This window comes from Callithrix jacchus, chromosome 18, assembly GCF_049354715.1.
Source record: "Callithrix jacchus isolate 240 chromosome 18, calJac240_pri, whole genome shotgun sequence".
NCBI lineage: Eukaryota > Metazoa > Chordata > Mammalia > Primates > Cebidae > Callithrix > Callithrix jacchus.
The window spans coordinates 11,671,803-11,672,136 of record NC_133519.1 but is presented as its reverse complement, the minus strand read 5'-3'; positions in this window follow the sequence as shown (position 1 = coordinate 11,672,136).

Below are 334 nucleotides of genomic sequence, written 5' to 3'. Positions count from 1 at the left end.
GTGGCCCTGCTCTGTAAGGAGCAGTCAAAAAGAAAAAATTGGGTAAGGAAAAACATACTGAAATGGATGATCTGGGTGCCAAATATGTTCTTCCCCGTTCCCACTGTGTAATAGTAGCTCTGTCCCCTGATAATGACCCCTTTCGTTGCCTTCTTGTCTCTTGGTAGTGATTTGAAGTAATCTAGTGCCTGCCATAGCTTAAAAAGTTTAGTGAGACTCAGTGTGTCCACTGGTGCAAATATTCTCATTCTGGGGACCAGGACTTCTAAACCCTTAGAGCCCAGAGTTGAGATAGAAGGCACAGATTCCCCTGTTGGGTCACTGGGAGTGATGA